The sequence below is a fragment of the Heterocephalus glaber genome, unplaced genomic scaffold (assembly GCF_053883595.1).
Source record: "Heterocephalus glaber isolate CG9 unplaced genomic scaffold, H.glaber_assembly_v1.0 deba00001550, whole genome shotgun sequence".
NCBI lineage: Eukaryota > Metazoa > Chordata > Mammalia > Rodentia > Bathyergidae > Heterocephalus > Heterocephalus glaber.
Genome location: NW_028258343.1, coordinates 17971857 through 17984421, shown reverse-complemented (window position 1 = coordinate 17984421; position 12565 = coordinate 17971857). Strand labels below are relative to the sequence as shown.

General features: G+C 40.0%; 1 pseudogene; it reads right to left on the bottom strand.

Annotated features, from left to right (window-relative positions):
* Positions 1-11237: 11237 nt before the first annotated feature.
* On the bottom strand, positions 11238-12337 carry LOC101719931 (transcription factor Dp-2 pseudogene; annotated as a pseudogene).
* Between the last annotated feature and the right edge of the window lie 228 nt (positions 12338-12565).

The following is a 12565-nucleotide window of genomic DNA, read 5'->3' as shown; positions in this document are numbered from 1 at the left end:
GAAAACTTTTTTCTTGTTATTCTAATGTGTTTCAAGCAAGTGGAATCTTGAGAAGTAAAAATGGGAAAATGTTAATTATGCTTTACATTTTCCTTGTCTTTCTGAGTTTCTGTCATATTGGGTGCTCTGTGGTGGAAACTTCTGTGGTATAGCTTCAAGTAAGTGAAGGCTTATGATATTTTACCTCCTTCATTCCTTCCCAATGCACAATCAAGGTGATGTGTCTTCCTCACACTGCAGGAAAAGAGACTCAGAGAGCTTAAGTAAGTGTCCTACCATCACATGGTAAAGCTGTCCTTTGACCCATCGGAGTTGGTTCGTGGCTGTCCTATTCAGTTCAGCCCAGCTACCTTCTGAAGAAGTTTACTGCACAGGTAATAAAGGATGAGTTAGGGGCAGGGAAGGTGATCAGCTCCCTGTTCTAGGGGGATGTGAACTTTTGCAGCCAGAGGGAGGGCTGTGACAATCAATATTTTCCAAAGATAACCCACAGGCTCCCCTTAGAGTGCATTTCTTTGCAGTCAAGTAAAAGTCAGATCACATTTCCAACTGACCTCAAAACCTTGATGTTTCTCCCATTGAATCATGAAGTCCATGTCCTCTCTTGTCCAAGGCAGACTTTTGTGACCAGAGGGGAAGTAGTCACAACTTGACTCTGAAACTAAGTCATAAAAATGTCTTGCACTCTAGAACACATCCACCATGCTGTGAGGAAGCCCACACTTGCCCACATAGAGAGACTGCATGAAGAGATCATATGTAGGCTTTCTGGTTAATGGCCAAGTCCCAGTGGAAATCCAACAGCAACCATCAGATCAGACAGTAGAAATGACATGGAAATGATTTTAGTCTGTGCTATTCAGCCTTCATGTCTTTCCTGTTTAAACCTCAGACCTTTTAGATCAATGTCCAGTCATTCCTGCTTTTCCTAGTCTGAGTTCTGCACTCACGGGCACCATGAGCATAGTATAATGGTTGTTTCTACCAACTGGTGAGGTGGTTTGTTATATAGCAATAGTAACAGGAGGACTGAAAAATCATATACATTTTATAGTCAAATAACTATATTTTAGCCCTTTGCTGAGAGTATTCAAAGTGGGCACAAGAAACACCTGAAACTATATCTAAAATCCTAGTAATAGAAGGCTCAGTTTCATAGAAATGACATACCAATAAAACAGCTTTATTGTGGAGGGATGATCTCAGTTTGTTTATTGACAAGAGCTTGGCATGTGTAACTTCCAAACTGCCTTAATGAGTCTTTGTTCTTTACCAAGGCTGAAAGGTAAAGACATTTGTAAGACCATTGGGATCACATGTAGTAGAAAAAGAACTGGGCGAAAAGTAATTGGTATATATTCCCTGGCTAATTTTTTTCCTTGTTAAGTTAACTTATGTTTTCTTGGTCCTTAAAGTCGATAAAATTATTATACTAAAACATCTTGGGGAAAACTGCCTATTATGTGAGTCAAATAATTCAGAATAAAGCTACATCATTACCAATAAATATAACCTTCCTGATAATTCCCTAAGACTCACATAATAGGTAGTTTGTCAGAAAAATTATACTTACTGGTGACAATGTAGCTTTACTTTGAAGCTTTATTCAATCAAGAGAAAAAGTAGTATCTTTTCTGTAACCTATGGAGAACAAGGGGCCTATTCCTGACTGACATTTTCCATTTCCATCTCAATATGGAAGATACAAGTGAGATAACAATCAAATAAAGAAGACATGCTGAAATCGCAAAATAATCAATGAGACAGTAAAACCAGTGAAGAAACAGTCTCAGTACAAAAATCTCAAGAGGCAAGACTTGTCAAAAATATCAGTGGTTTTCAGAAATATTTAGGAAAATAAAGAGGAAAAAGTCCACTAAAATCAACTGACAAAACACAAATGAATGAATAATGGTAAATTCCTAAGGGAAAGAGTGGTATTCTGGGAGAGGAGCGGGCTATCAGGAAAGCCTGGATTTTTAACTTTAGCCGGAAATGCAGTGATGACACCTTTGGTACTCAAGGGGGCTGAGAGGGGCAGTCAATTTCTGTGCCCTAAGAGGAATTTTCACAGTAGGTGGTAAGGAATTTACTTCCCTTATGGGCACAAGCACATTATCGGCCCCAGGGCCACCCAATATTTTCATGGACATCTTCTTCAGGAGCAAAGGATTCCATGTGAAGATTGCCCCTAAGATTCTGTCCTTGCTGCAGAGAACATACACCCGGTATGGAACATCCCACCCTCACACCCCAGCAGCGCTATGTTTCCTTTTTGTAGTTTCACATAAACACTTCTGTGACATTTTGCTCTCTGCTCCAAGCCTGAGAGCCCATCTACTCTATCTTGCCAATAAACTCTCCATCTTCTCTTACATCTTAATCCCATGTTGGGTTCTGTTCCTCTGCAGTCAGAGAGCTGCAACTTTCATAGTTTCATTCTCGGGTGGGTTCCTTAAATGCTGCAGATTTTCAGCAGCAGTAATTTTCGATCATAGTTGGAAGCAGCATCTAGAGGAGAACATGAAGCAGAAAATAAGTCCAAGGGAGTGTGGAAAGCATAATGGTCCCCTTCCCATCTGCACAAGCTCTCTCTGATTCCTATTATCTGTCTTTGATTTTATTCTTTATTTGTACTGAGGGTTTCTCATCTAAGAGAAACCATGTGATGCTTAAGCTGTGTGTCTGATTTATTTCACTTAATATTATGGTCTCAAGGTGCATCCATTTTCCCACAGATAACTCAAATTTATCGTTCTTTATGGGAGAGGAGTACTCTAGTGTGTAAAAAAGGCCTTATTTTCTTTACCTATTCCCCTGCTGATGGACGTATAGGCTACTTCCAAAATTTAACTAGTATGAGTTGTGTTGCTAAACATGAGTGTGCATGGATCACTGTAATTTGCTGTCTTTAACTCTTTTAGGAAGATACCTAGAAGGGGAATAGCTGGGTTCAGATGGAGGAAGGGGAGGAGAAGGGCACATAAAAAAATTAAAATGTGTTGCATACAAGAACCAACTCACCCCATCAGTGTAATCATGTACTGCAAACGTGTATTCATAAACATTAAAATTTTGAAAAAGAAAGGCTTTAACCATCCATTGGGGGAAGTGCTTGGCCAGAAGATTCAGAGACTAAGAAGGAAGGACAGAGGTGTGAAGAGGAGGACAGTTAACACCTCTGCCTCTCTTCCTGCCCCCGCTTCGGGGATTCCCATCTGAACTGAGCCTCCACACCTCCACAGTGCTGAAGCACATCCACTGTGGCTTCACTTTAAAAGTTGGGAATGCTTTTAAATGGAGATTAAGTGTCACATAAGTAAGGGAGGCAGCACCTTGGTGTTACCATGCAAACTTGTGAGAGATCACACATCCATGTGAGTCAAGCTCAGTTAAAGTGTAAATCATGCTGTCTAACAATGACTTCCTGTTTTGGTTTGTTTTCTTGAAGGAAGAAGTGGGGACCAAGAGAGATGGAAAAGGAAAGACTGGTGACATGTGAGCATGTGTGTGTGTGTGTGTACACTGTATGTATGGGGATTTTATACATAAATCTGTAGATTAATCAAGGACATCTTTGTGTATATAAATTTATTATAAAATTAACTTCGCTTACTTATAAATACCCTTGATTAACTTAAAATTTTTACCTTAGCCCAAATCAAATACAAAATCAGACTAGAAATTCAGTAAATTAAATGCAAGCGATTATAGTGTTTTATGTTTATGTCACAAAGTTATAACTTCACAGTCTCTCATGTAAACACCAAGATAAATTTCCACTCATGCTGTCTTTCCCAAACTCAGGGTGATGAAGCTAAAGTCCAGATGGGTTAAAGGACTTGCATGTCATGGAGCAAGGAAGGCATTAGAAGCGTCAGGAGAGATACACGACATTTGATCTCAGATTGGCTGTAATCCTGCCGCCGTCCTTCCGTTGCACACGTGCTGCTTCCCATATATCACACCTGGCCACAGACACACACAAATGATGTCAGCGACTTTGATGTCTCGCACTGAGTACTGTACCATCAATTAAATTGTCTGTATCCTTTTCCATATTATAAACATAGCTACCTGGGCGACAAGGGGAATATGATGGACATTGCCTTTCTCTTTTGAGAAAATAATATCACACAGAGTTCTCCTAGTCTAGGATGGATATCTATTTAGTAGTCCAAGGAATTAAAGGTATAAAGAAAAGCTAGGATTCCTTAGAACATTATGATTGAAAAACTATCATTCATATGTTTTAGAGCTAGAAAAGATATGATGTAACTGATTGTAAGACAAATGTAAATAATTTTCACGGGTAAATTATGGCTTTGTAACTTGATAATAGTGGCAAACATTCGTTGTGCTTTTTAGGTACCAGCCACTGTTCCAGATACCATCAAAAGGATCAATTATTTTAATTCTGATAACAGCCATGTGAGCCACGTACCACTATTAATCTTCATTTTACCAAGAAGGAAACGGACAGCAAGACATATTAAGTAATCTGCCTAAGTAGCAAGCTGCACAGTTGGGATCGGAAAACAGGTGATCTGGCTTCAGAATGCATACTCTGAACTGTGATTGCCAAATATATTCTACTTCACTACTTTGAAAAGTGAGACTCCTGCCTCAGTCTTGGGCAAAGTTTTCTCTGCCATTAGTTAACAATAGGGTTCCTCTGAACTGTCCACCTGCACTGTATTTCTTTCTAAGTCATTGGCTTCCTTAGCTGGTACTTGCATTGTATTTTGATAGTTGTATTTTTCCCATTGTTTTAATCACTTGCAGTCAGAAACTGAACGTCTGTTTCAGTTCCCAAATTGACAAGGATGGGGATACACTCTTTGAAAGATCAGTCTAATTTATTTCATGGATGGATGGATGGATGGATGTATGGATTATCACACGAGGTTATAAAATGCCTATCAACCTGGTTGGATATAATTTTGTTGGAGAGGATCTTCTTGCCACAGCTTTTCCTGAAATGGAGCCTACAGGGAAAAGTGTAGGAAAAGTGTAGGAACAGAGCTAAAAGGCAGAAGAGAGAGAGAAAAAATGTCAGAGTTTAGTGAGTTAATTTTCATGGGCTTTATTTCCTTACCCATGAAATGAAGACTTGGGCAATAATTTCCTTGATCTATCTCAGTTAAAAAGTATATGATGCTATGATTCTATAGCTTATAACAGAGCTTCAATGACCACATTATCAAAGCCTCAAGCCTTTGACTTCTGTGAGTTGACATTTGCTCTGCTCATGGGTACTCACTCTTCTCTTTGTCTTTGTGTCTGTCTGTCTTTATTTCTCTGTGTGTCCCTCTCCCCCGTCTTTCAAAGAAAAAAATTAATCCCCAAGTGGTACCATTGTTTCTTAAACTCTTTCACAGCTGAAAAAATTTACCATGAAAAGAAAAACCCCAACCAAGCAGTGAAATATCCCTTGTAAAGTATTCACAAGCCATTCAACCAACATTATAGTGGAAAATAAGTCTTTGCTCATAGGGGGACATCAGGAAAGATTAAATAGTCTTCTATGAAGTTCAGGGAGTGAAAGCCACATTACATCATTATCAAAGCTAGATATTTTCCTTCAAATAATGGGTAACAAGAGAGTCATCTTTGGTCTTTACTGTGCATGTGGAACTCTCTAGGGACAACAATGGAAACTTTGCATGAAGAGCTGAGCATAGAATGCTTCTTTTACTTTTTATTTATTTATTTATTTGATTTATTAAATCTGCCTGAGCCTTGGGAGACATGAACATAACGTTAGAAAATACTAATGTGCATAAATCTCAGCCTCTTTCCCAACTTCACAGTTGGGATTCTCCATATCAATCAGACAAAAGCCTGGATTCAACCCAGGGTATTAATGAAAGTTGTATTCTCATTTTGCAGTCCTAAACAAAATTACATTTGTTAACACATTTTCCTCTCTGATCTCTGTCCAGACTGCCTCAGGTTTTCTCATACTTATTTTGTTTTTCTAATTCCTTTTCTGCTTCCAAGGGTCAACTGCACTACAAAATGAAGAAGAGTTGATGGAGACATTTTCTTTTCATCCAAATTCAAGTTTCACATGCATTTTCCTTGAGAAAGTATTGCCCAAGGCACTAAGCAGAAGTAGAAGAGAGAAGCTTGCTGGCAGCTTCCTTTTGTAATATCTATGTGACAGTTATTGTCAATCACATTATTCATAGATCTACTGAAGGAGATGTTAGCTACCACTAGGAACTAGTATCAATCCCTGTTCTTGAAACAAGGCCTGATATTTTCAAGGGTCACCTAGGCCAAGGGCCAGTTTCATGGGCACGTGATCTGTGAAGTTACACAGGGCCCTAGGTTTAGAAGGACTCAATACTTGGTTTGATGTTTTGCTACCATGGTCTTGAAAGTCCCAATAATTCCTGAATAGAAGTCCTCATATTTTCATTTTGCTCCAGGCCCTCTAATTCATATAGTCAGTCCTACTAGGGCATAGGATCTAATTAAGTAATTTGTTATATCAGAGGCATCAATTTTATTTCTGTACCAGGGCTAATTAAACCCAAATCAACAGCAGCTGGCATTCAATGATCTACAGGTACCCAGAACTGTTTAAAACACCTGGTTCTTGATGTACTTGGTGTGATCAAAATATAAAGTATATGGTTACATTCAAAAAAATTGTTTTTATTACAGTAAAAGACTTATTGACATTAATACTTCTCAAAAACTCCCTGGCTTCCAACACACTTATGCCTTTGTTCTTGCCACATTTCGAAACAGTTCTAGAAGTCCATTTTCCTGAGTGTCTTTGTGAGGTGTGATAAAATGCAGTGGAGTGCCATCCACTGAAAAGGCAGACTCCTGAAAACATTATGGTGTGACCTCTTCTACTTTATTCACCACCAAATCTGCCACCCTGTGGCTACTGGCTCTTCTCCAAAGTCAAAATGACCATGCAATGTAAACATTTTGAATTGATTTGGGACATCAAGGCAGCCACAGCAGCACGACTAAAGACACTCATGAAAGAGGATGTCCAGAGCTGCTTCAGAAGAATGATGGAATAAATGTTTTGAAGTGTGTGTGTGTGGGTATTCTGAGTGAGATTAATAGCAATGCATCTCTTATCATAATAAATTTTTTAAGAATTTAAACATTCACCATAGTTTTCAATCACACCTCACATAGTATCAATTTTCTTATTTTTATGGATAAAAATATGAGCCACAGAGACTTTACACAGCTTGCCTAAAGGTAGACAAGCATTAAATATTGGAGGCAGACCCTAAAACATGTCTTCAGCTTTGAAGGTCCAGACCCTGGACAACACATATTCCTGCTCTCGGTGACTGTTGGCCCAAGCTTGTGTTGGAGCCAGGATTCCCTGGGGAGGAGCATGCTACATGTCTCATATGCGGGAGTTGCAGGAGGACTTGGATGGGGTTTATCAGTCAAAATCTAAAATGTCACCGAGAAATCCACTGGGCCCTTCAATGCATTCCTAATGTGGAGTATTTCTTAAGTCATGGGAAGACAAGATACCTCAAAATTGATATACTTTGTTTATGAATAAAGACATGACTTTATTAGTGTTTTCTCTCACAATGCAGATGGTGCCTGGACTCCTCACAGTATTTTATACGAAGTGAGTCATCAGAAAATGTTAGTAAATATGGAGTCTCTTTTGTACCGAGAATTAAATTTTAATATCATTTTATTTTTCTTATACCATTTTTAAGATGAGTTTTCTTTTTCTTATCACTTTGCTCTAAAAATGTTTCTTTTCACTCTGCAGTTGCTTTAATGCCATCAGCCTTCTCAGTTGTCATTGTAGGGCCTACTGGGCATCCAAGCACCGGACCAGGAAGAAAGCCCTTTGCTGAGCGCTTGGCAAATCCTTTTGTCTCTTTCGTACCCTTGATAAGATCTTTACCTATTCTCTGCCTTTATCAAATTGTGCACTTCCCTTTACATACTTCAATTGTTTTCTTCTTTAAAATTAATGTAAATGAATTTGTGGGTTAAATATTTGTGTAGTTAACTCTCCTCTTTAATTCTGCCTTATGGAAAACCTGAACTGGTAATGTATATGGTATCTTTAGAAAGATTGTATTTAGGGTTAATGAAGAAATTAGTCTCCAATTTTAAAAACAATGAAGAATATAGTTTTATATATGATCTTGCAGGAAATCTTATGTTAGCAAACAATTGTTGGGAAAACAAGATTTATCATCTTTCCAGTTGTTCATCTTCAGCTACAATGTTTTATAATTTCAGCAAATGGTTGGTAGACTAATTAATATACAGTATTTTAGTTTCCCTTTCTTTACGGATTTCAGATTACGATTTAGGATTTCATTCTCCCCTGCCACCCAATACACGCATACATCCCATACGAAACAAAGAAACTGACAGGTAGAGAAAAATGTTTGAGGTTAATTACACGATTTTTAATTAGAGCCAAATTCTTTTAGATTTTGAGTACATAGGAAAGTTATTATTTCCTCAGGGAAAATGTAATAATTTTCAGTTATATAATTTGGGTCATTCTGGAAGGAAATCCAAGTCCCCCTCTTTCCTGTAGACAGTGCAGTGCTGACAGTCGCTAAAGCTTTGCTCACCATCCACCAAGCTCTTCAAACTCACACTCACTTAGTTCATGTCCTTTGATAACTGAGAAAATGAGGTCCAAAGCTGCCCAAAGAGGCTTAACTTCCAGATTATTCAGGAAATGGAAAATCCTAGCAACGTTTAGGAGACAAAGAAAATATTGCTGTCTGATCTTTGAAGAGCACAAAAAGTAGAAGGCATGAGGAAGAATGGCCTTGTCTAAGAGCAGAGGCGAACCTGGGGCTGTCTTCTGTTTGTCCTCAACACGAGGCTGGCATCTGGAGGGGCCTGGTGAGTGCAAAGCCTCTGAGACCCATGTGCTCCTCATGCCATGGGGGATGGATAGAAAGTACAAGTTTATTTAAAAATCATTATTAAATGAAAGAAGGTGCTTATGAGTATATAGTTTGTCATAGGTCACACTGTAGAAGTCTCTTTATCTTTCCTTCATATTCAGAATGGATTCTTTTTTTTTTTTTGGAACCAGGGATTGAACTCGGGACCTCACGCTTGCAAGGCATGGGGCGGAACCACTGAGCTACATCCCGGGCCCCAGAATGGATTCTTTTTAAACAATAGGAATGAGATAGGTGTGGGCAGTGGGATGGTTCAGTGTGGGACGCTTCTGTCAGTCTGCAGGGAAGGAATCCTCTTTCTACTTCTTGCTAGCAGTGTGAACTTAGACAGTTTCCTTTACATGTTTCAGTTTTGCTTCTTATCTGGTGGATGATGATAATATCTACCCCTACAGGTCCATCACAAGGATTATATGCATAAGTATAATTAAAATATTTAGATGAATTCCTATCACATAACACAAACCTAATAAATGTTGCTACAAGTTCTGTTCAACATGTGAAGTAGTTTCATGATACTCACTGCAAATTGAATGAATTTGACTCTTTAGGATATTCGGCCTAGCAAGCTTGTGAAGAAGTTCCTCCCCTGTACCATCATTAACAACAGCACACTTTATTTAGGTTGATATCTGACGACACAGTAATATTCTGGCTATGCTTTGGGATCTGAGTGGCAATTTCGTCACAAGAATTATCAGCAGTCACTTTGTTGCTGTGAACTGCCAGTGGAGGAGTCTGTCCTGAACTCTTCTCTTCCTTGACTGCACAGTCACATTTCCAGCCAGGAGTTTCTTTTTTCCCTCAAATCCCAATTGCACTTAGCCTCGTGACAAATTTGGGACTATGACCTCTAAGAGCCAGAAAGATGGTCACACAGAATCTTCGGGTCACAGGCTTCAAGAGAATGCTGATTTGCTCATGGAAGCCATTCAAAGGGTTCCAGAGCCTATCCACCAAGCTGTCACATTGTTATACCACACTGAACACAGGCCTGTGCAATACTGATGTGTTTCGTAACTTCAGAAATAACAAAAACCTCAACCGCTTCCAGACTTTTAATTTCCTTTTGTAACCATTGTTAACTGACTCTTCAATGCAAAATTAAAAGCTAATCCTCAATTTTACCCCTCCAAAAGCTCCCCCCCACCCATTCGACCTCTAACACCCATTTAAAAAAAAAACAAAAAAAAACCAGGCCCATCTCTTCTGAGGCTCACTTCTGAGTGGAGATCTCCCTCTTTTCCCATGCAGATTCTCCTGGTGTGTTCTTTGTGGGGTGGTGTTCTTTGTGCTGGGCTTGCAGGCAGAAAGCCTGGTGGAGGCTGGAACTGCGGGGGACCCTTGGCAGGACAGCACTGTGACCTCCTTGTGTCACCCAGCACCTCCCAGGCTCCAGGTGCACCTTGGGACTTGAGGGGCCTCCTCTCAAGGAGAGCCTAGCCAGCCCTTCCCGGAGAGTCTGCACTGTACTATAAATCAAAGTCAAGAGGATGAAACGTTCTCGGAACCAAAACACAATTTCTTTTTTAAGTTTTTTTATTTTATTGGTACGTGTTTGCAGTACATAGCGATCACGCCCATCCTGGGGAGTTGGCACATGTACATAGCCTATCGTCATTCTTTTCAAGTCCCCTTCTGTCCTGTCTCCCCTCTCCTTTCATCTCCTGATCCCCTTCCCATTTGCAAGAGCTCTCTCTCCCTACTTCCTATCATCTATCTATTATTTTGCTCTTTATTTATACTTTGGGCTCCTCACATAAGAGAAACCATGCAGTATTTAAGTTTGTATGTCTGATTTATTTCACTTGGCATTGTGGTCTCAGGATGCACCCAACAAAATACAATTTCATAAAATTTGCCTGAGTTTCTCTCCTTCTGCATCTTCTTGTTTAGCCAGCATGCCCTCATTTTCCATTGTTCTCACACCATACCCTGTGTATCCAGGACTCTCAGTAGCTTTCAAGTCATCCAATGGGCCTTTTTATAAAGGGGAAGAGGAGGTCGGTGAATGAGAACAAGATGGTGAAGATGACAATGAAGTAGAATAAGAAGAAGGAAAAGGAGGAGGAAAAATAAGGGGGGAGGAGGAGGAAAAGGAGAAAAAGGATAAGGAGGAGGAAGAAGAAGAAGAGGAATTTGAACTCAAGTCTCCCTCCCTCCGTGGGGTTTTCTTAACCAAGTGACCTTCACTGCTTCTATGTTTTCTGAATTTGTTTTCAATTGAAGTTCACTTGGCCCAGGTCTCCCAGGTTCTTGATGAGGTGACTATTTACTTTTCTCTCATCTTTATTCTGGAGAGGAAGAATACTCCTTGTCATCTTCTTTGTCTTCATCATTGAATGAGCAGAGGGTCTTGCCTCGGGACTCAGAGCAATGAGAGGCCGCACTGCTGGACTGGTGACTGTTTGGGGCAAGGAACAGCCCGGTTGCTAAGGCCACTTCAGCATCCCAGCAGAACCCTTGGTTTACACTTGATTGAGGTAAGTTTGCACCGGTGGTCAAGTCTAAACTTGGTGCTGATTGGGCAGAGTTCAAAAGTAGTCCCTGATTTAACCAAGAAGGTCCTGTGGAGATATCTGTGATGTAACTTTCTAAAGCCTTTGGCACCAGCAATTTAGCCAATTTCAGGTCCTGAAAGAGAGCATTTGCCTGACTCCAGGCCAAAAGACATTCCCCTCTGCTTCACTACTTCTATGTCATTGTGGATCTCAAAGTTCTCATCAAAATCAAAAAGGTACTCAAACTTGTCACTGGAGATGCTGCCATCTAGCACTGTCTTTCTGCTTGTATTGATGATTATAAGTGGCAGCTGAATGGTAGAGTTGAGCGCTGGGAGGCCCTGGTTTTTGCTGCTCGTTTTGTCAATTTTTCTGTACCAGGTTTTTGAAAGCAATTTGCTGTAGGAGAAGTTCTTGCAGCTGGGCCCGCTTCTGCTTTATCCGTTCTATCTGCCTCTGCTTCTCTATCTCCAGGTTTTGACATTCCTGAGCAGAATTGGTACGTAGACCAATCCACTTGATTTCTTTTTTTTTCCTTTGAAATTACGTTCATTGCCATTAGCACATTTAAAGCATCATAAACTCTTCTCCTAATGTTCTTCTGATCATAAGCCTGTGAATCAGCTGCCAAATGATTATCTGAATTGTTGAACTCTGATATCAGTTTATCAGCTACCTCATTATATGATGTTGTACCTTTCTGCTGAACTTTTTCACACTTTTGTTGAAAAACGACTCAAGCCTTTTCCATTTTTATGTCCTTTTTTTGCTTCGTTTTCTTTCTGAAAAATCGGATTCTGTAAATTCTCTAGCCCGTTTTCTATCACCGGGAACCCACCTAGTTGCTGCTGCTGTGTGTGTCTAAGTGGCCATTACCGGTGCAGCAGTGAATGGGCTCCGGATCAGAGCTCTTCCGGAACTGGTGAGTCTCTGTGATGAGCTTGTTGTTGTTCCGGAGAATAAGAAGTCTGAGGCTAAACATCAGCAGATTCTGTGTTTGACAGAGTGAGCTCTCTGCTTTCAAGATGGTGCCTTCCTGCTGTGTCCTCCCAGGGCCAAAGGGGCATGACTATTTAAAAACTCCACACTACGTGTTAAGAACTATTGACTTAGGCT